At 42.6% G+C, this 21,008-nt stretch overlaps 1 protein-coding gene across 5 annotated transcripts in view; it reads right to left on the reverse strand.

The window, feature by feature from the left end:
• Window positions 1–21,008, reverse strand: part of MITF (melanocyte inducing transcription factor) — a 110,115-nt gene that overhangs the window by 55,343 nt on the left and 33,764 nt on the right. Inside the window, exon 1 of one of the 5 annotated variants that reach the window (XM_040591258.1) lies at window positions 2,624–2,767. The exons of the other annotated variants lie outside the window; for them this stretch is intronic. The gene's annotated coding sequence lies outside the window, so the exon portion shown is untranslated. Of the gene's footprint in view, window positions 1–2,623; window positions 2,768–21,008 lie in introns of those variants that run through there. 5 annotated transcript variants of the gene reach the window in all.

A 21,008-nucleotide genomic window follows, 5' to 3' on the forward strand; every position in this document is an offset into this window, starting at 1 on the left:
ATGCACCTGGTCAGTCCGGGAAGGAAAAAAAAACCCTGAAACTCCCACCACACAGGTCTACCACCCAGGAGCTAAGGGCTGAATTACAAAGCTAATGATCTCAGTGGATAAGTTTGTCTTTGCTGGGGTGAAAAAAAAAAAAAAAAAACCCACAAAACCAAAAAAGCGCCCAAAAAACCCACCCAACAAAACATAACCACACAAACAAAAATATCTAATCCTCAGCTAATTTTTTTTTTTAAATAGCTGTGCACCATTTAGTAGTTTTCCATTTTTCTTCCTGTCTTTAAAACACACCTTCACAAGCTGCTGAACATAATGCTTTCTGAACTTAATGAAAACCTCTCTCATGACCCAGGAGCACTCAGTAAATAATTATTAAGCTCTGGAGGTGGCTTTTGCATGAGTGTTAACTTAATAAAATGCCGTAAGTTGATCTGCTTGAATGCCCATTTACTTGGGGACACGGCTTGCAGCATAGCTTGGAAAGCTTGATCACCATCAGATTAAGGAACAAAGTAAAACTAAAGGGGTTCAATCTAGAATCTGCAAAGGTCACATTTTACAATCCTTTACTATCATTCCTGTTGAAAGGAGATAATTGCAAACCTAGAGTATCCTCATCGACTTCCATGTAATAACCACTATATTGCACCAAGTCTTTTTACACTTAAACTGAACCTCCATTAGCCCAAATGCATGTGTTTGCCACAAAGTTTCAGAAGGAGATAAATACATATTTAAAAAATAAAAATTGAAACATGTAGTATTTTAGAAGTCTTCCCCTTCTGAAAGTCACCATCATTATCTCAGCAGGTCAGCCACAGCTGCTGTGTGTGGCTCTGCAGAAGACAGTGGCCAGCTCCTAAGCACGGTATTTTTAACTCCCAGAACACAAACTCCATCGCGACAAAATCAACCACGCAATCTGCTCACAGTGCCATCGCTCCGGGAAAGCATCACTTACAGACAGAAGCTGTCAAAGGAGCAGGGCATGAACATCTGAATTCTAACAGCTTCCATCTTTCCCCCCCCTCTGGTGTCCACAGGCTTTTGCTGAGCACCCTCGGGTGAAAGTCAAGTGGTGTCCCAGCCGTGTCTCTAGGGGTGGCTCCAGATAAGGACCTGGCAACTCCAATCCCCACAGAGCAGCAACTCGTGCAGCGGTGCCCAGTGCCTGCCAGCACTGCAGACCAGTGCAATCCAGCACCTACCGAGCAGAAAAGAAGGGAGGGGGAGTTGAGGTAGCCATGCACAAGGTCTTCAGATATCACAGAAGGACTCCAAAACAGCCTAGAAGTTTGGAGTCAGCATCTCGCTACATCTTGACTCACCTGCATGAAAGTATCACACAAACTCCCGATGGAGAAAGCCCGGAGCAAGGCGTGGATCAGCAGCAAGCACAGGAAAACGCCTGGCACTGCTGTGGGGCTGAGCATGACCCTCAGACCCGCGCCCAGGCGCTGTACCAGCCCCACCGTCCTGCAGCCAGACAACCCGCTGCAGGTCTGGGAGAAATGGAAGGCATGGGTTGGTGTTGAAAGCGCTTCTCCCATTCATTAATTAAAAAGGGTGTGATCAGGCCATTAATGGCATCAGAGGAGTGGATAAGGGCTGTCTGTAACGGCACAGTTTTCTCACGATCTTTATCACCCAAAAGTTGAAGGGAAGGGGTGAGTGCAAGGCAAATTTGTTTTCTGGGACATAACTCCTTCACATCCAAGGTTCACCCTGGTGAACCCTCCACCAGGAACCACTGGAGGTGCATCTCACAAGAGCTAGACATGCACCTGTAACGGTATGGAGACTCGATTTGGCTGCGTACACACTGTTTCCCTAGTTTCATCTCTGCTCAAACATGCTGAATCCCTCAGGCAGAAAGGGAACAGGCAGGTGAACACACCTATACGCACAAATGCCTCTAGCTCCCAAAAATGTTCCATGAAGGGTTAAAGGAATTTAAGATGTAGCCGAATGCGTTAGCCAATATTGGTTTGATGCTCTTCCTCAAACTTTCAAAGCCCTCACAAACTTAGAGAAGATATAAAAAAAAAAAAAACAAGAAAAAAAAAGGAAAAAAGAAGAAAAAAAAAAAGCATGAGGCAGATTTGTCTTTCACTTGAAAGCCTGACCTTGTCAAAGGCTTTTTGAACCATTTTTCAGACATCACATCTAAGGGTACTTCCCTCTCTGAAGAGCTCTACATACATTTGCAAAACAAAAAGCCAGATAGCTAAAACAACCAAGAGGTGATAACAGAAAAAGCGGGGAGATAACGCTCCACTAACAACCTCTGTAGTTCTTGATTTTGTAATACAGAATTTACCTTCTTTTATCTGGGCAAACAGAGAAGATAACACTGTCTCGGAGAGGGAAGATGACGTAGGATCACTGCATTTTTTGATACTTTGCAACTACATAGTGCCCAGATCTGACTCCACATCACCCTTCCATCATCACTTAGAAATTATCTGTCACTCACATAGTCAGATAGCAAGTTTCTTCACAGAGGCAGCCCTGCAGAAAACAAGACTTGACCATGCTATGTTCACAGCTTGTACCCATCATTCACATGCTCAGATTCCCTCCCAGTCAAAAAGCCACCATGCTCCTCAAGGCTTACCGTGACCCAGCAATTCCCAGCCTAAACTCTTCTACTCATCTGAGGTTTTCTGCTTGTTGACTCCACTGTTCCAGCACTATTCAATGCTTTCCAAAGACAACGAGGCAGCCTGAAGCCTCATCTCGTGCAGATGACATCCTTGCTCTGGTATGCTGAGCAAACAGGATCTTAAGAAGCAGAAGGGAAAGTGTTCATGGAAGATTTGCTTTAAATGATTAAGAACCCCAAACAGTCCTAATGAAAACCACAGAGTGAGTACAGTGCTCAGTATGTGATAGGCTGGTGTTATCAGCGTGCAGGACTTGCTTGTTCCAGTGAATATTGCATGCAAGGGCACAAACAACCCCTAACATGTTACTACAGTAACTCTAACATTAAAATCATCTTGGACAGATACTACGCAAACTCTCACTTCAATCTCTAGCCACAGTGCTGCTGTTCATTACAGGACCTGATCAGATCGGGGAGTGTCTTCAGCACCTTTCCTAACAAAGCAACTCTCCAGGCTGCAGAAACCAATTCCTCAGCATCCACACGTTTTAAACAAACTTCAGTTTCACAGTCCTTAAACATTGCTCATAGTTCTTCTACATATTTGGCTATTTGTAGAAGAGTTATTAGGGCAAAGAGGATTGTTTTACTGTGCAGGCTGAATGACTGGAGGAGGCGGGGGGAAGCCTTTTTCAGCAACAAGTTACTTTACCAACTATTTGGGCATTTACACTGCAATTGCGATTTGCAATTGCAGGACAGATGTACCAGTCTTGCTGCCTTGGGTATTCACAGCACAGTCAGGAAGGTGCCACAAGCTCCAGCTGTCTGTCTGAGAAAGCACTAGCGGTGTTCACAAACTTGCCAACTGAGGCTAAGTGAAATGACAGTCACTCACTGGAGGAACTGCCCAGCTGTAAACAACTACAGAAGAGATGGCCTTCAGTTCCCTTGCTTAAGCCATTCAATATGACCTACAACATCCCTGACGTGGGATAATCCCAAACCAAAGCTCCTGGAGAAAGCAAACCCCAGCAGTCCATCAGGCAGCGCTGCTATACTACCATGGGATCCAGCAGCATCCTCAGGTACAGCCACATCAAGCAATAAGGTCCCTCTGTTCCAAAGTACCCATCCCAGATTCCAACCACTCCCAGTTCAGGGATTTCCCAAGATGGGTACAGTTTCTGTGTTCTTACAACCTTTTGTGTACGCTGTGGGTCATGTCAGAACACCTCGGGGTCTGCTCTGCAGCTGCACAGGATGGGTGGGGGAGGTCAGTGTAAGTGTTGACTACAGGATCTCTTCACCCATCATCCAACAGCTGTAAATTCTATTTTAAGTTCAAGACATCTATATGAACTGCAGTTTCTCACAGAAATATTTAGTATCGATTTAACGGCTGGAATACTGGAGAATTGGAATTTCCTGGGACTATACTGGCAGTTTCCCTTCTGTCCCCATAAAAAACATTCTGCACCTTGTTTCTAGCCCGAAACTGTTCACGAACACCAGAGAGAGGGAATGAGGAAAATAATTACTTAAACTTGGGGTCACATGTAAATAAAAGAAATAGCATATCAAAAACATGATACAGAATGAAATCTTATTCAAAATAAAAACGTGGAAGCAACATTTATAATTCCTGATTTCACAAAGTGTCAAAACACATACAAGATCCTCCTTAATTTATTCATGTGTCTTTTCTGAACACTCCAGATACAGCCCTGCTAACACACAACCTTAATTTCATTTTGCAATCATCCTTTTGTTCTGCATCTTTCTTAGGTTGTATCTAAAAAGCATAAATGCTTCTCCAAAGGAGGCATCAGGAAAAATTCTCAGAAATAACTTTATGCAACCAAATAAATCTGAAAAATGAATACAACTGCTGCAGTTCTAGGAAAAGACTATTTTCAAGTAAAACTGTTCAGCATGGCCCATGCTTTATACAGTTTAACGACAACCGAGACATGCTGTCCATGTAACCTGCTGCAGGAATACCACTTCTTACAAATTACAAAATATATTAAAGCTATCGGTTTGTTTTTTTTTTTGTTTAAGAAAAAAAAAAAGCAGCCAACTATTCACAAGCCTTTTTGTTAGACCCTCTTAATCTCTTCTGCACTGCCAGAAGCACAGCACTTGAATGGCTATTTCTGTTCAAAGCTATATTTGTTGTGGAACTACTGCAAACTCCTGAATCATGTAAACAGAGGCAAGAGCCAAAAAATGTTTCACTGGACTTGAAACTCACATCTGCCTTAGTTACTAGGACAAAAAAAAAAAAAAAAAAAAAAAGGCAGGCATTTGGTTTATAACCAATAAATCCTGCAAAGACTACAGTTAATCATGAATTCTCGCAACAGGGTTTTGTTTAATCTGGTTTATTTAGCATTCGTGACCTTGGCAAAGTACCTGCAGGAGCACCCACCATTACTGTGGAGCAGCAATTCACACCTCCTGTTATTTTAGGCGACAGCGCAGGACTATACAGTGCTACATTAGTCCACCAGGTTTATAAACTGGCAACAAAGTCACCTGGAAATGATGTGTAGTTCCAGACCTGCTGGAGCCTAGCAGCCAGCAGTATTGCTGTCCCTACAAAGCCGTATTATAACGGCTCTCAGTCTGGACTTGGTAGCAGCTGCATGTTTCTGCAAAACAAATGCTTGGCCACCATGCTGCTGGGAGCAAAACAACCCACCTGTTTCTTTAGCACCTCGGTTCAGAAAGGTTAGTACTAGCAACCATCCCCTCACCTCCACCTACCACTTTGGATGCAAATTTCACCTTCTTTTCACTCATCACCTTCTATTCCTCCTGATTCTCCTCCTGCAGGAAGGATCCCCAACATGTTGGAAACTATGAAAAGCCCCAAAACAACAACAAAAACCCACACAGGTGCTTAATCCCAACTTCCCACAGATTTCAAGGATCTACCAATGCAAGCAACACAAATTCTGCCAAGTGGTCTTTGGCACTGAACTGTAGGAGAGGTATTACAGGTATGAGGACAAGCAGCACATTTTTAGATAAGAATGGGACAATATAGATGGATTAAGAAAAACCAAAAAAATGCTTCCTTCATTATCCACAGAAAAAATCTGGATTAAATCTCAGCAGCCTGTTTTTGCCGTACAAACATTCGCTGAGTTCAGAAATTTAGTAGCTGCCTGATATTAGAGACATATTGGCAACTCAACACACTGAAAATATTTTTCCCATCCTTTTAGAGAGGTAGCTGCAAAGCCTCATTCAGGAACTGCAATTGGTTTTCTAAGCACTTGGGGGGGGGGGGGGGGAAACCTATTTTTAGAACCTCCAGAATAAACAAAACAATTCATTATTCTTGTTTTGTTTTTAAAAGCAGATAATAAAATGCCTTATCCATTTGTACTTGCATTATCTACCACTTACTGTAGTTTAAGATTGTACAAATCAGTCAAGAAGAGTCAAAAGATATTCTACCTTGCAAGTGTAATCTTATACACCCTTACACATCTGTGCCCCTTCTCTTTGCAAAGCTATTACCTGGCTATACAATTCCCAATCTGAATAGCAGGACATGTATTTAGTTTTGCCTAGAACCGAGTTATGGACAACTACACAAGTTGCATTAAAGCCAGTATTAACCTGTACACACTCCCAGGGTACAGAAAATAAACATCTGCTGTCAGAACGCTGAAGTTCCTCAATTAACACTTGCACAGTCAAACAGTTTGCAATCCAATTCACAAGTTGTAAAAACCAAAACAAAACACCAAAACACAAACAAACCCCAAACTCCATGCCTGGGCTAGGGAAAGCCATCTCCCACAGGATTTCTTGTTTTGCCAGCTCCCAGACATCTCCCTTCATACACTAGATGGAGCTTTGTCCCCTGCTTCCCCAGCCTGGCCGGCACCGCACTGAGGTGGGGATAAAAACGGGTAGAGAGGCAAAGGGTGAAACGCCGACCTCACCCCAAATCACCAGCATGCACACGAGGGCTTCAGGAACAGCACGATACCAAACCAGCCTCCAAGCCCTCACCATGCCCTCGCTGGTCCTGCGCCCCCCGCCCCCATTAATCTCTCCTTCAAGTGCTGTGTTGTCATTTTCAAAGAATCACAGATATCAGCAACACCAAATCCCAAACGGTGCTGCAAGTTCTACCACCCTTTATGATGATCAGGGGGCACTGCCCTGAGTCCACACCACACCAGAGGTACGTTGCTTTTCCTCCCCTTGTACAGGGACGGCACCGAAGTTTATTACCAGATTGCACACCTGAATTGCTCACTGGCTTTCCTGGATCCCTCTTATTATTCCCACTTAGTTCCTTTCAAAATAAGCTCTTCAGTCTCCTCACCAGTAACCAGAAACATCTGTACCTAATGCCTCCGCTAAAGCTCCAGACTTGGATCCACTGACACTTTTGGGAAACAACTCATTGATTAGAGTAAAATTCCCCTCAACTTGTATCGGTTGGATTTGGTCTGTATTGTTTCAGAACACAGTTCAGGAGAAACAGCTCATCCTTTTGGCGAGCTGCCACAACCCATTAGGATCTTTCCAAGCACAACAGGATATGGTCCATCATCATCAGTATTTCTACGATTAATTTAAACTCAATGGGACACAGAAGAGCCCAGGGGAATGAGTCACTCCTAATGTCACAAGTGCCCAGCACTGCAAGGCAAGAGTCAAAAGCTGCAGCTCCAGGCTGTATCAGGCCAGGTAATACTGGAGAGGATGGAGAAGCACTGGTGTCTGCAGTACAAGATGTCTGTGTAAGACTCCGTGGGCAAGGGCTCCTGCCTGGGCACCTCTGCTCAACAACAGGGAACTGAAATTGAGGTGACAAGAGGAACAGGAGCCCACTTTATAGTGGGAAGCTAAAGAAAAGTTTGGCATTTTAATGTCACAGAATGGAGGTTGTCAAGGATGAGTGTTGCCGTCTATAAATACAGCAGAGAAACAAACACCCAGGAGAGAACAACCCTGGCATTTCATCAAGCGATACAAGCCAGCTATGAACAAGATTAAATTGGTACCAACAGTGTCATTCTGAGAAGTCCAGTCCCAAAACCGTTTCCAACTGGAGGACTGGCTAAGGAACAGCTTGCTTCTTTTCAGATAAAGACTCACTGCCTAATCAAAGTAGGTCACCCCGGAACGAAGCAGCCAGTAACGAATTACAGGCCACCGAAGATGCCCTCCAGCCAAAGGCTCTAACGGGACACATGCAGGACAAAGAAAACTCTTTGGCAGAACATACGGATCTGAAGTAGTGCTGGAATATAGTATTGCACACAGCAGGAGCTGTTGCCTTCACATACATTGGTATGACCAAACAGAATCCTTCTGGAAGGTGAGCTTGCTACCTTCAGCAGGCTTCTTAGCAGGTCCCACCAAACAAAGACGCTCTTCTAGAGCTACCAGTCCTTCTGGACCCTAAAGAAATGTTCCTTATATGGTCTGGCAGGCTCGGTTGACTGGAAAGGGAGTATCAGTAGTCATCATGCTGTAATTCCTCAGAAGTCCTCTCCTTCCCCTCGCCCCCACCGTCAGGGACACCATTGCCCATATCCTCTCCCACGTCAGCCCAGCTGAGTGAGCCAGAGTTCAGAAGCATTGAACTGAAGCAGTAAGTAACACCTCAATAACGCAACCCCTCCTTTCTAATTTAAAAATAGCTCAAGTGCCTGTGTCAACACTTTGCAAGTAAGAGACTACAACTTCACTTACCCCACCTTTTGTGTCTGGTGCTGCACTATTGCCCAGATTTCTGCACTGAACTCTGCAGAGACCAGAGGAGTCCAGTGCTTCCTTAATTTGGGGCAGCCACACGTTCGAATGAGGTCAGCCAACAGATAAGACTAACCTCAGGACCTAACGTTAGAAAAAAGGTCTGAAAATAGGCTCCACATAAAGGCCATTGATGTCATGCAAAAGTTCCTCCAAGTCAGTATTTCTCAATTAGGCAAAAACTCCCCATCAGGCAGTACAAGTAACTGACATAACAGTGTACAAAGAAAGCCCGAGTTAGAAAACTGTGAGGGCAGGTGATGAAAAGCAAAGCTGTTACTCATTCACACAGAACAATCAGCCTCAGTCCCCATTCTCCTTCTGTTGACCACACAACGTAATTCAATTTAAGTGGCCCGCAGAGTCAGCATCAAGAAGTTTTGCCTACATCAAATGTTCAAGCAGGTTACTAGTTTTAAGCAAAAATATTTCCTCCTTTACTCAGTCAAGGAACAAAATAAAAACAGGAAAATAAAAGGCACACCTACCATACGCTCTTCTCCTAGAAGGCCTCCCCTGGTTTCCAGGCAATAGCTTCCTGATCAGCGCAGGGGTACCTTTACCAGTCCAGACTAGGCAGCCAAAACTGGTCAGCTGATTTAAGTATTTTTGCAGGTCAAGATGTTTATAACGCGCATGTAACTTCAGCAGACTTTGATAGAGGAAGAAAATTCACATTCCCTTCCAGGGAGTTTCCTTTGCACGGAGGGTTAAGCCAATTTACCTCCCACACCTTCATTTGCCCACCACTTTCTGCCACCCTGGAAAACTGGAGCTCTCCTGCTTTAAACTACCAGGCTAAATGGGCTAATCCATAGAAGCTCGCCTTTCCTTCCTCTCCCAATCAAAAACTGATAGCCCAAAGACTAGGCTTCCCCCTCAACACAAACACAGAAACAAGAAGTATCTACTACAGGAAGAGACAAAGCAGACAGCAAGCATGCAGAAAGATTGAATCCAGAGCAGATCTGAGAGGGACACCTATCAAAGACAAGACAGCAGCTGAAGGCTTCAAGAGTGACACATCATCTGACAAAGATGCCACCATCCACGACGACTTTCAACACAAGGATTTTGAGCAGAGTCTCTTAGGGGACTAACTTGGGGGGACACAGCCTAGGCAGTACACAGGAGTTGAAAACACATCCCTAAATCCCAGTACCATCCATCTTCTGTAGCCAACAGTTACATGTCTTCTGTTATCCTACCTAGCACTGACAAGTGACACAAGACATAACTGAAGGTGAACCTGCCAGGTTCTTGCAACACCTGCTCACCAGTTTGGTGGAGAAGAGCCCTTTTGGGCCATTACAGCAGCATAAAGCCCCAAACCCTTGGCATCCCGTTACTGTTCAGCATCCAAAATTTCCACTGAAGTTCAAAAATGGAACAGAATGAAAGCACCTTCACTGGCTAAGTTATTTCCAGCCTGGGAACAAAGAACTTCAGCCTCCAGTGCTCTTTTAATACAGTCTAATTTATTCTGAAAAAAAGTAATAATTAAGAAGCACACAAAACCGAAGTACGGAACCTGAAAAACACCCTCCTGTCTGGCAGAGCAAGCACTTTCTAAAGACACTTAACAGTAGCTCAAACTGCTAAAATTGTTTTTTAAAAATAATTGGGGGAAAGCAGAGATGATCTACAAAATACAGAGCAATGTTAAACTGAAAATGTCACATTGAAAAAAAAATAAAGCTGATCAAATGCATTAGGTAATATGTTCTAATGATGAAGTCCATATACAAGTTGCTTGAAATGCAAGTCTTTCATGTCTGACCAATTATACATGTATGAGTTTTTAAAAACATAACAAACGTTTAGTACTACAAAAAAAAAAAGCCAGCACATTAAACCTTTCCAGACTGGGATTCAAAAATTCCCTGAAACAAGAGCAAAAAAGCCTTAGGCAAAAAAAAAATTTACATAAAATAAAATTTCACCACCCATCCCACCACACACCTCTGCAGAACCAGCACCGGTAAATTGAGGACTGCAAAGTCAGCCAGAATAAATCAGTTCCCACGCGAGAGGGGTTTGGTTTTCAAACAGGTCCAAGACCCTGGTGCTGTAGCGGCCCAGCACAGGATTGCAGATGAAGCATTAGCAAGTGACAGCAAGGGAGACACTCCGGCTCTTGATGCCAGCAATAAAACAGCCTTACAGTTATTACTTCGGGTAAGTTGTATCCTGCCTTATTTAAGGAAAACCTCAATATATGGCCATGAAAACGGCAATAAAAGGCTACTGTGATTCCAGCAAATGCAGAAGATGATGGTTTGAGAGGGTGGAAAGCCCTTTCCCTGCCCATGTGCAAGTTACCGCGCTGCAGATGGTAGGAATGGTCTGATTCACCTCTATGAGAGGACCATGGCCTTCCAGCACAGCTTAAGGAAAATAAGCCGAGAGTAGCGTCCTCAAAACAACACCATGCCACAAAAATCCCGATACTGCTCACCAAACCATGGCAACTCCTAATGTATCACTGTAAGGACATACTACTACAGGGATAATGCATAGATAAGACCTATTTTCCATCATCATTCTCCTGTGCTGATGCTCTCCCACACTGAACAAAAAAGCACACCCCACAATCTTGTTTCTCTGGGGTAACAGGGACGCAGAGACCATGCTCCAGAAAACCTGATTAAGTCAGTTTAGTTAGAAATTAGCCAGCACATTCTAGATTTACCTGCAGCTGCTTATGAACCTGGTTTCTAATCAAATTACCATTTTCTCACTGCATTATTCAACAGCAACATCATTTTGCCGACCGTCCAAGTACTACCCTCCAAGAAGCAATATACAAGAGCTTTTCATTAATAATATTTTCCATCATAACTAGGGCCGCAAAACAAAAACTGATACTGGCAGAAGTCTCCTAAGTTTGCTATAGCAAAGTCCACCTTTATAATTTTTCATTTGAGATTAAATGCAATAGAACTCTTTGGGACTAATACATCTAATATACAAATACAAGGTGGAATCCACCACAAAAGTTTTTTTTATGGGTTACCATTTCACATGCATAAAAAATTAAACGGCAATCTTCAAGCCAGAATGGCCAAATCATATACTTTCCTCTTTTCAATTAAAAACATTAGTATAACCATTTCCAATGGGTTGGGAACATGCATCTGCATGCAAAGATGACAAGGAAATGAGAGGGGGGTGGGGGGGGAACCAAACCAAAGTACCTAGAGAAAACATTTAAAACTGCATTTCCACATAGCAATAAATCAATATGCTGCTTGGAAACATCCTCCCATTCCTATTTAACATAATGGTGGTATGAATTACTGCCAAAGTAAACTTCAAAAATTTGTTTGCCATGGAGGAAAACCAAGCAAACTGAAGTTTGATGTGCAGAATCCTGTTTCAAGAGTGTGAAGATTTCTTTGTTCCCTTTAGTGCCATCAGGTCATTTCAAACTTCTATGTCTTCATAATTTATTGTGCTTGCAAAACCTTTATTTAAACCTGGAAGATTAATTATATGAAAACCCACTCCTAGAATAAAAAAGCACCCTGCTAAATGCCCTGTGTAAGAATATCAACAAGTACAACATTTTCCCTATTCTTCTATCTGTCTACTCCCAAAAGTCTGGCATCTGAAAGCAAAATATTATTTCTTGTAGTGAAGAGAGAAGATATGTTTTTTGAAAAAACGTTTACATAAAAGCCAGGAAAAAAAGATGTATTTACAATTTTAATACAAATTACTTAATCTATCCTCTTAAATGGCAGTTTCTGACCCTTAACAACCGTCAATATAGATAAGACCTTTTATTTAACTATCATTTCAAGTTTCTGTAAGCAGCTCGATAAAGCAGCTCAATTATTCCTCTCTCACTTATCTGTTATCTAAAAACCACAGACAGTATCATTTCAGACACTAGAAAAATACTTGGAACTTTCTATGCTGTGGCTCAGCTGCCCCAACAGATCTCTGTGCACAAACAAGACTCTTCCTTCTCCATCTCAGCTTTCCGTCCAGGGCTTCCTCATTCCCATCAGTTTAAGTCCCTGTCTTCAGCACACAGACATCTAAGCAAAGAACAGTTTCTGAAAGTAACTTCAGAAAGCTCATGCTACTTATTCAAGATACTTTTTGTAGTATTTGTCCTAGTAACCTCTAGGATTTAAACTCAAATTGCAAGGTCAGACTCTTAACTGCTGCAGGATTGGGGCAAAAAAGAGGCTGATCTTAATGAGATTACTAGACAGCAACTTTCACTGAGCACTTAATTACAGCATTATATTCAAGCATACATTCAGCGCATCGTAACCAAATCTAGCTGGGACATGGTCCCAGACCCAAGGAAATCAGTAAGAGTGTTTCATTCTTACTTGCCATGAACTAATGCTCTTCTGGCACAGACTGTATTTGACAGCAGCATCTTCAGCTGAAACCTCGCCTGCCCTTAGTGCATCTGAGGAAATTGCAATTGCAAGGCAGCATCGACCCCACCGCGTACAGCGTCAGTTCTGCAGTCCACGGCATTTGCAACAGAGCGAACCATGAACCAGCTGGCTGAACATTAAAGCACATACAAAGGTCTTGTGCATGCTTGTTTCTTTTTCTTCTTCAAAACACCCTAACAAGCAAGGAAATATTTACCACCCTGTGTGGGTTTGGGGTTTTTGTTTTTCTAGGTCAGATAATTTATCAATTCTCTTCCAACCTGGGAGAAGAGAAGAGGGGTGGTGGGGGTGGTGTAATTAAACAAAATGGTCATATAACACTGCCTGTTCTCCAACTCCTGCGAGCCAGCTGCACAAGTTGACGTGCAGGCACAACCCCATGTTGGTACCAAAGTGACAATTGCTCTGTACAACTCTGCTGCATCTTAGAGAAGTAAAAGAACCGAGAACTTACCCAGGGAATTCATTCTTTCCCGTTTTCAATTCAGCAAGGCTAGAGCTCACTGGGAACTGTACTCCTGATGGCCACAAAACCAAGACTAGACAGAAAGGTCTTAGTAAGCACCAGCTTCCAGAAACTGCACTTCCACTCCTACCATCCACCTCCTAACCCTGCCGCTGCATTTGTGGCTGCCTTTGTTAGAATACTTCTGCAAATGAAAACAGATGAGTAACTATTGCTGCTTTAGCAAACTCCCAAGCCCATGGTCACTAATAATAGCTTTGTTCCTTTTATTACTAAACAAAACCAAAAAAAAAAAGTTTAAATGCTTGTATAAAATGCACATTGCTGAATGTTTTCTTTCATTGATCCAGCTCAGGCCCAGGTCTCTCGAACAATTTATACAAATCAACATGATGTGGAGCAATCTCAGGCTTTTTGTATGGGTGTTCCTCACAAAGACATCAAAATAATCAGGTTTTGTGCTCCTTCACTGGAGACATTAAGAGTTCACTTAAAAAAAAAAAAAAGAACATCTGAACAGAAACATTCCCACTTTTTGTGCAAACTTAAACCTAAATGCAGATCTGAGCTCTCTGGTATGTGACATGCCAGATTTTACAAATTCAGAAAGGCAAAGGTGCCTCAGCAGGCTGAGCTCCCGGCTCCCCGCCGGGATGCTGGCACGCTGCCGCCAGCTCCGACTCCGCTCCAGGAGCAAACAGGTGGGATGGGAAGGAAAGGGCAGTGTGCGGGGAAGAGAAAGAGGAGAAGGGCAACATGACAGGAAGAAAACAGAGAGGGTATGAAGCCATTGCTGTGAAATGACAGTGGGAGAATGATGACAAGAAGCCTTCCCTTGCATAAACCCCGACCTGGTTCACCACTAGTAAGGAAAAGGGGAAAAAAAAGAAAAGGAAAAAAGAAAATAAAAACCACCACAAAAAATACTTTTGCTTAAAAAAGTCTGAATTTTCTTCCTATAATCAAATCAATTACAGGAACTCTTAAAAGCAATAAAAATAACTGGTTTGCAAATCACCCTTTGTACCCGAAATCCTGCCATGCTTCTACCCAACAGAGCCGAGCGCTACCCACCCCCTCTCGCACTGGCTCTGCTCCAGCCTCCTACACCTCCCACCGCCCATGCTCGCACCCAAGCAGGGCTGTGCCGCTCGGCTTCCCTGCTCTGGCGTGCAGCTTTTCATGCTCATCTTGGCTTGAATCATAGCCCCACAAAGCCCAGGGCTTCCATTAGCCTGCATGATGCTCCTGGGAAGTGAGTTGGAGCCACTGGGCTGGCCACCCATACTGGAAGACGAGTGAGCATCAAGGGTGGGGGGTGGAGGGCGGAATATCAAATGTTCAAAAAAAAAAAAAAAAAAAAATCGAGCCACAGTGTTTTCATATTGTTAGTATTCTGAAGCTTCAAGGGGTTTATAACTTTTTAATTTCTATTATTGTGTTGACTGCTGCTGAATAACGCTAAGCATCGCACAGCAAGTGGTTTTTTTTGTTAGGTTTTTTGGTTGGTTTTTTTGTTTTTGTTTTTTTTCAGGAAGTAACCCAAGCCAGGAGCAGTGAAAGCATCCTCTTGTTCTCGTGAGAGCCCCCCCCCCCCCTTTTCTTTTTTTTTTCTCCCCCACATTTATTTGAACAATGGCACCATGAAACAGCTTACAATAATGACTGTTACAAAATAGGAAGCTGAATTATTAGGCAAGCTTCGTCTGCGTAACTCAATCAGCCTAGGGAGGATATGACAGGCACAACTAAGACAAAGGACTGGACTCTGTGACCTCAGGCAGCTCTTTCAGTACCCTGTTTCTGCAACTGCATTACTTAAGAGTTGAAGTTTGCTTTTGCTCCTTTATTAGATGCACCATTCCTATAACTGCAGCAGCAAAGCACACGTGCTTCCCAAGAAAGCAGATCACCAAGTGTGCATGCAGAAAGTAAACAGTTTGGAGAGGCTGCGATGAGGACCTTACCTGAAAATAAATTTCAAAATGGAAAAGCAAAGTTTAGTATTTAGACTTTTTATTGTAAAAGATGTGCACACAGCAGGACAGGTAAATGGCGAGTTATTTTTTAACCAAATAGCCAAGCATAGCTTTTGCAAACCATCAACAAATAGCTGTTAAAAGCAGCCTTTAGGTAGTTGCAAAGTTCAAAGGCACAGAACTTCTGCAAGTCTGCCGAGAGCATCACCGGGGCCAGCTCTGGAGCAATATACTTTGGACCAGATGATCAGTAACGGAAGGCAGACACCCGCCATCCTGTCATTACAATAACCTTACTGAAACTATGAAAATCAGGTTTAAGTGCTCATCTGAGCAATAATTCTGTAGACACCAGCAACACAAGCGACTGAGCAACAGCAATAGAGGAACCTGTAAGTGAATCATTAACGAGCAATGATTTCTCCATTACTCACCATGGATATAGAGTTACTGTGGGTAAGATTTGTTTCTAAAATAAGGGAACAGCCAATAACATGAATACCAACATATTCATCAAAGCTCAACACAACGTAGAAAGGAAAAAGGCAGGCATGGCTATCGGTCTGTCTTTCCCCAAAAGAGCCATTCATTGAGGAAGGCTCCATGGTGCACAGCAGCAATGCTGGGAACAGCGTCGCACACGTTCCTTCCACAGGGGTCGTGTTCAGGGCTCAGGGCGACTGGCTGTTGATTTTGCATTACACCAAGAAATTATTAACTCATTCTACAAAAGCTATATATCTGTCAGGCTAGTGATACAGATCAATAGCCAACAACCTAAATGTCAACAGTGTGACCTCTAGGCAAGCGTTTCCATACCCCTTTTTACCTACCTTCTACAGTAAAAAGCTTGCAGAAAATGTACTGGGAGTATTGTGATCTATGCTACTGAAAATAAGCAACAGGAGAACCGAGCCGACATTCTCAGCCAATGTTTAGGCAAGATTAGCAAGCAATTAAAGCAGTTGTATGAGGAATTTTAAGTGCTCTACGACTTCATGCCAAACAACAGCTAGTCAAGCCCTGGAATTTATTTTTCATAATTCTGTTCTACACAGAAACAAAAGACAAATTTAAAGAAAAAAAATCTGAAGCAGGGATTCAACCAATTACTGAAACACCTATTATAGTTTAAATACTAATAAATGCTGAAAGAAATTCTGCATCAAAAAAGAACATGCAAAGCCTTCTGATTGCTTCCTACCAAAAACGTCAATGTATTCCTACAAAACATTTCAATTTCAACCAAACTGGGGGGTTTTAATAATTTTTTGTTGTTTCGCTGGCAAAACACAATTAGCAATTATGTTAATTGCATCCCAGCTGAATTGAGTGCAGCACATCCTGGGAACACTTTTAAAGCCCAAAACCAAAACTCAGCCCCAAAAGCAAATGAGTGTTTTGCTTTGCCACTCATCACCAACCAGAACCACCAGAACAGGTAGCAGAGAACACAGCTTTGGTCCTAAGAGCTGATCATTTAATTCCTGCTACATCTCTTCATAAAGTTGCCAGGAAAACTAGACACAATAACAGAGAAAGCCATATATTTCATGAGGGTTAGAGTTACAACATGTTCAAGAGGAAAAGCTTGTTGTTAAGTACAACAGAAAATAAAGCATATTTTGTGAACTGTCACCCACAGCAACATGGGTTGCGCAGCTTGCATGGGTTTGATAATACGGGTTGAAAATAATTATTTTCATAAACACACCAACTGGAGCATAAAAAACATTACAATGAACAAAGCGAATAAACAAAGTTAAATAAGGCAAATGAAGCCTGAGCTACAGTTTCAGAGTAATCTGCTGTTCACATAAAGAACACTCCAGTTGGAGATTAGGGGTGAGAAATAAGAAGTCATTAGCTCTTCTTCAGGGTTCATGATTCAAATCTGACAAAACACACACTTCAGTGTTTCCAGGCTTAAAAAAAATTCCAACAGGGTCACAGAAGATACTATTTATAGCTCGCTTAATCTCTGTGCACTCAAACACAGCTTTTGTACATACACATATTTTGTTAGCACTTAAATTAAAAAAAAAAAAAAACTCTGTTACTGAAACCTTAATCATCCACAAGTTCTGAAAACGCAAATGAGTTTTTCCTCTTAATATTTAGCTGCTCCTGACTGAACAGCACCAAAAACTAGCCTATAGTTTTTCCAGCCAAAACTGTTATTGGAAAAATAACAGATCCTGGAAAATACTCAGTGACAAAAGCAAGAAAGAAGAATGTGGAAAGTTACCAGCAATTAATTTCTTCAATAGGAAACAAACTCTTCCCACCCTCAATGTGTTTATTAGTACAGCCGAGACCGTTCTGAAACCTGGAATATCCAGGCAGTGAAATGTATTGGGAAGTGCCCGGCACTGGCAGCCGGAGGGAAAGCCAGCAGCCCCACTGCCCCAGTCTTTACGGTCATTCTGCAAACATAAGCCCTCTGACAAAAAGAAAATACATTAAAAAAATCAATGGTCCTCCATTCTGCCTTGGTTCTGGACTGGCTGCTCACTGCAGAGACCGTTTAGGTCCGGGGCTGTTAGTAAGAGGGCAAAGCGAACTGGTCAGACGCCTATGCAATCTACGCTGGGATTGGGGAGAGGTGATGGGATGGCTCCTGTGCCAGGCAAACGGTGCCTCACCGAACTGACGGCCTTCCCCGGTGAGACAGCTGGCTCAGCAGACAGAACCAGAGAGCTGCGACTGCTGTTTACATGACTACAAGATGCGAGGAAATCTGGACAGACCGCGCAGCTCTGCAGTCAGCAGGTCAACTCACACTGGATGGGCTGGTTAATAATAGCTGTCCTGGGTGGGGGGAACCAACACTGGAATCAACACTGTTAATTTTCATTAGTGATCCTTGGGAGATAAGCAACACTTGACAAGACAAGGCTGCTTAGAGCCTTGCCTGACTTTGAACTCTGACACCGAGCCAAGGGGTTGGACCAGATGACCTTTGGGGGTCCATTCCAACCCAAATTATTTTTAGTCCAGAAACACTGAAGTTTAGTCTTTGTCTCTTAAATTACTTATCATATACTTAGAGTATTTTATTCATCCAAGTTAGAAAGGTTTTGGCCATGGCAGATGGGATCAAGAATGATGTGGCCCAGGCACTGCATCACCCCAGGGAAAGATACAGAAGAACATTTATAGTTGCAACAAGACTCTTGCTACTCTTCAATGACTGCTCTGTGCATGTATTGCTACACAGGCCCCACACAAGTCATTTACTCACAGGTCCTTGTTGTCATATTCTTTATCAACCCTTATAAGTAAGTTTGTCAGTTGACTTACTGTAATTTTAAGAGGTCCAGAGGTTGAGTGTTCCTACCAGCCAACTCTTTTAATGGTATTAGATAGAAGTATCATAAGCTTTTAATAATGTTGACAACTACTAAAATTCAGTTAGCTGAGCCAACAAAAACAACACTAAACCCTTACATATGTTGTCCTCTCCCCATCAAACACGCCCAGCACAGAACCCTACGTGGAGACAGCAAATTTCCCTAACTGCCTTTTTAAAACACTAACGGATGAAATCTGACTGTAAGGAAACACTGAGCAGCTGAACCCCCCCTCCTTCCGCCAGAAACAACGTTCTGGTGAGTCAGCCCTCAGCATTTTTCCTGCTCAAACCCAACACATACACACACACGTGGAGGTTGTTCAGCATACTGCTATTCTACAACAGCGCCAGTGCCCAAGATCACTTTTTATTACCTTTAAGCAAGTTTAGGAAAAGATTATAGCTTGGAGGAGTGTGCAGAGCATCTTCTTTATCAAACACTGCTGTCAGTGACAGCTCCACAATACTGACACGCTGCGTTTAAGGCTTTGAGTCAACAGCTATTGAGCATTGAAAAGAGAAGTACTTTACCAATGTACAGGCATTGGAAAAAATTAAGTAGAATCAGTCAGGATCTCTCCTCGTTAGTTTTCTGTAAGTGACAGAAATCTTCTAGCAGTCATAATTCATAACCAGCCATCATTTCTCTTAAGGTACGCCTCAAGGAAACTTGATGTACATCCAAACTTCTGCAAGCTTGCTGCTTTCTGTTGGATGCATCTTTCATTTTCCCTAAGAGTGCAAATCATGTTCTGGAAAGGCTACAGCATGCCAGGGATTCTTAAAATAGAAAAGCCTGTAGCTGGTGATACTGCAAATATAAATACAGCTATTGGTACAGCAGTGGGAGTAATAGCAGTGACACAGACCTGGAGCAGCCCAGTGGTCAAACTCTGCTGGCAAGCTGCTGATGGCTCCCTAAAACACCAGCAGAATAAAGGGAACGGCCATTTAACAGTTTGAAGGGGCATAATGTAAATGAAATGACATGACTTGTGGTAAATTCACAGCACAATTCGAACCCTTGGGCCTCAATGGTACTAAATGTAGAAGTTTCAATAAAGGAAAGGATGTAAGAGAGCTACAAAAGCACTTTAGTAATATAACAGATTTTGACCTTGCTGTACAAACAAACAAACAAGGCATTTGAGGTTGGCAGCTGGGGCGTTGTGTCTTACTGCCACTTTTGAATGACCAGGGAAAAGCACAACCATGGCTTTTAGTAATAGACTTTAGAGAAGGATACAAATGTCAGATCAAGAACTTCAGAGAAAAAAGCTGAACTAACAAAGGCTTAGCCACCAAACTAGCAAAGCCTATGACCCTTAAAGTCTGCTCAGAAATATTAAGATGTCAAAGTTATCAAAGCACACCACTAGGCACAACTGTGTCCAAGTCTAATATAATAATGTCACATTTATTTTTGTCCCTGACTCCAGACAAGATGCTCCAGCTATATTTATGCTTCTTGCAGCATTTTAAAGGAAACACAAACACCTCAACTGAGCAGAGTAGTAGAGGGTGTATTAGATTATCTGTTTCAGAGAGCAGCCTTGGTACATCACCAAGTTAATAAGCAATTTCAGGACAACAGAAAGACCAAATCATATATTGAGAAATACTTTTCCAAACATTTCTAAATAAATGTTTCTATTGGACTAAGAAAAACAGTATTCCATAGCTTTTAGAATAATTTAGTGAACCTTGTTTGGTAAGCGAAATGAAAAAATATTTCAAAAACTTCATCTAATAGGTGAGTAAGCCTTTAGACATGTGATGACCCAGCCAGTGGTCAGAGCCACTTGAGCGTACAGTCCATCTGGCAGTGTCATTCAAGCCACTGGGCACCACAGCGCACGCACAGCTTGACAGCAAGTCTTCCCAAAGCTCCTGAAGAAAACGCTCATTACCTCCCCAGTTCCTGCTGAGCACATCGCACGGAGGGCCAGGGGGGAGACGGGGACGCCAGCGTCCCAGCACTTGTCTCTGATTGCAGTTGCATTGCTGCTGACTAGAAAGCAAGTATTAATTTCTTTGTAAAAAACAGACAAGACAGCAAGACTTAGGGCACAGACAATAAATAGTGTGTGGGAAAATAAAAAAATGGGTGACTTCAGCTGTTTGATCTCTGCTTAAGGTGCACTGTCACACAAAATACTCCCAACATTCTTCTTGCAACCAACACACTCCAAAACAAAAGGACGTTCACCATATTATTACCAAGGGTTCAAGTTTCAGATAGAAACAAAAAAGCTGAACTTCCTGCTGAAGACAGAAAAGATTGCTCCCAAAAGATAGCTATTCCCAACAAATCACACCTTCCAGTAGCAGCAGTCTAGCTTTAGGGCCAATTAAAGCACGGTTCTTGTGCTCAGAG

The sequence above is a fragment of the Falco naumanni genome, chromosome 4, assembly GCF_017639655.2.
Source record: "Falco naumanni isolate bFalNau1 chromosome 4, bFalNau1.pat, whole genome shotgun sequence".
Classification (NCBI taxonomy): domain Eukaryota; kingdom Metazoa; phylum Chordata; class Aves; order Falconiformes; family Falconidae; genus Falco; species Falco naumanni.